Raw genomic sequence first — 3,007 nt, 5'->3', positions numbered from 1 at the left:
ATTGCCCATACTTATTTTTCCCTAGTATTATTTCATTCCTAAGTAAATCTTCCAGGAAAGAATCGGATCGTTCAATGAGTTTTACCGTAAGCAATCAAACAGCTGCTTTATAAGCTGCTCCTTCCAAGCCTTTTGAATGTTGTCAGACATGATCAAATTCATTGTTTGTCATTTCCTGTTTACAACAAAACTAAAATATGGTTTTAAAACCTAGAGACAAACTTCCTTAAGTATAAAATGAACAGAATTAAAATGTATTTTACTCTAAATAATAAAATACTTTCATAAATAAAAAATGAAAATTCAAAATTAGGCTGGATAAAAGTTTTATATACCAAAAACAGCACACTATATGGTTGAAGGATACAGACGCGAGAGCCAGGCTAGACAGTTTCAAACACTGGACACGTGTTTGAGAGCCTGAGCTCTCTGATCTTGGGCCAGTTAGAGAGCATCCCTGAGACCCAGTTTTTTCATCTGGGGAATGGAATGGAAATGATGATAGCACCCACCATTGGGTTGTTAAAATAAATCATTTAGGTAATATTTATAAATTATAAATTGTTGAATATCATTTGATCATGTACGTAAGCATGTGTTTTATGTACACTTTTATTTTACTTTTTTAATTTCAGAACAGTGAGACTTGCACCGCAGCGGCCGGGAACGCTGGTAGTTCACTCTCAGTCCTCCTTGGCTGACTCGCCACCAACGCAGCCGCAGCATGGTCGCCCCGAGGTAGGTGGTCAACTTTGGACCTGGTACAACCAAGCTGCCACACTCAGTGTTGTTAGAGATGCAAAACGAATTATTACAAACAAAGGAATTGGCATTAGTGTTCTTGAAATGAGTTGCAGGTCGTTAGATTTTGCCAAGATTATTAACAATGCAGAGACTCTTGTGTGGGAATTGCTAGCTGTTCGAGACAACTACGAGGTGATTTTTGTGCAAGGAGGTGGGTCGAGCCAGTTCAGTGCTGTCCCCTTAAAGCTGATTGGCTTGAAAGTAGGAAAGAGTGCGGCCTATGTGGTGACAAGAGCTTGGTCAGCTAAGGCTGCAGAAGAAGCCAAGGAATTTGGGACTATAAATATTGTTCACTCTAAATTTGGGAATTATACAAAAATTCCAGATCCAAGCACCTGGAACCTCAACTCGGATGCCTCCTCCGTGTATTATCGCGCAAATGAGACGGTCCACGATGTGGAGTTGGACTTTATAACCGATGTCAAAGGAGCAGTACTGGTTTGTAACATGCCCTCACACTTCCTGTCCAAGCCAGCGGATGTTTCCAAGTTTGGTGTGACTTTTGCTGGTGCCTAGAAGAACGCTGGCTCTGCGGGGGTCACCGTGGTGATTGTCAGTGATGACCAACTGGGGTTTGCCCTCCGAGAGTGTCCCTCGGTCCTGGAATACAAGGTGCAGGCTGGAAACAGCTCCTTGTATAACGTGCCTCCGTGTTTCAGCATCTACATCATGGGCTTGGTCCTGGAGTGGATTAAAAACAGTGGAGGTGCTGTGGCCATGGAGAAGCTTAGCTCCATCAAATCCAAAATGATTTATGAGATTATTGATAATTCTCAAGGATTCTACGCATGTCCAGTGGAGCCCCAAAATAGAAGCAAGATGAATATTCCATTCTGCATTGGCAATGTCAAAGGAGATGACGCTTTAGAAAAAAGATTTCTCGATAAAGCTCTTGAACTCAATATGTTGTCCATGAAAGGGCATAGGTCTGTGGGAGGCATCCAGGCCTCTCTGTATAATGCTGTCAAGATTGAACATGTTCGGAAGCTGGCTGCCTTCATGAAAAATTTTTGGAGATGCATCAGCTATGAACAGATCCTAACCAGGATATACTCTGTTATTGAAAAGCATACAAAGTTTAAAGTAACTTGGGGACAGCTACAAAAAGTTAACAAACACAGTATTTTTCTCAAATGAACATGTTTATTATAGATTCTTTTTTGAAATAACAACAGCAAAACATCTACAGCTCTGCAAAGCTGGTGTGAACTAATGTTCACCTTAATTCTGACTTGAATTGGAAGCATTTTCAAAAATTTTCTCTTTGCTGTTCTAACAAATTCCAGCTTATTTTGCCTTTGCTGCTACTTTTTTTACTTAGATTTCAAACTGGCCTGTGGATATAATAATGCAAGTTGCAATGAAGTATTTTTGGAATCATGGGAACACGCAGCATAGACGGTAAATGGGGCCCTCTAGGTGCTGAATCTGGACATCTGTGGGATCTCCTGGGTTCAGCGGCTGTTGATTCAAGGTCAACATTGACCACCGGAGGAGTGGTTTAATAGAACCAGGCAAAAGGCAAACTGTAGATCAATCTTTATACTGTTATTACAAGAGAAGAGACATACTTTATATATATATATATTAGCAAGGTCTGTTGTTAATACCATATGCTTTATATTCATATGCATTTATATTTCTAATAATACAGTTATCACTGATACATGTAGAGACTTTTGGAATTTATTAAATCCTTGACCTTGTGCATTATAGCATTCCATTAACAATACTTGCACCTGCTTCCCAGTCTTCCCCTTCCTCTTTTTAAGCTATTTTGTAAAAAAGATCTGGAAGTTATTGATTCATTTTTACCATTATTTCCATAGGTAGAAGAGAAAGTTGATTGGTTGGTTGTTTTTTAATTGTGCCATTAAACTAAACACGTCTGTTAAATTACCTTATCCTTTGTTTTCTTGACTGTTTTCTTTGTAATGTTTAATGACGAGAGTGATACTCTGCTGAAAAGTCTTTCCCCTATTGTTTATCTATTGTCACTATTTTATGTTGAATATGTGAAGAACATTAAAGTCCTAAAACATCTAAAAAACATTTCAGAACACTTTCAGATAGACAGAAATGTTGCAAGGATAGTACAAATTGTTCCCATCCACATCCAGTTTCCAGCATTACTGACATCTTTTATTACAGGGGTTCATTTGCCTCAGCTATTCAGATTGTATTGGTTTTTACCTAGTATGCT

The 3,007-nt window shown here is 38.9% G+C and overlaps 1 pseudogene; it reads left to right on the top strand.

The window, feature by feature from the left end:
• The first annotated feature begins 709 nt into the window (after positions 1–709).
• On the top strand, positions 710–1,835 carry LOC716827 (phosphoserine aminotransferase pseudogene; annotated as a pseudogene).
• Positions 1,836–3,007: the final 1,172 nt, after the last annotated feature.

The sequence above is a fragment of the Macaca mulatta genome, chromosome 8 (assembly GCF_049350105.2).
Source record: "Macaca mulatta isolate MMU2019108-1 chromosome 8, T2T-MMU8v2.0, whole genome shotgun sequence".
Classification (NCBI taxonomy): domain Eukaryota; kingdom Metazoa; phylum Chordata; class Mammalia; order Primates; family Cercopithecidae; genus Macaca; species Macaca mulatta.
The sequence above is the reverse complement of the archived record's forward strand: the minus strand, read 5'-3'. Positions and strand labels throughout refer to the sequence as shown.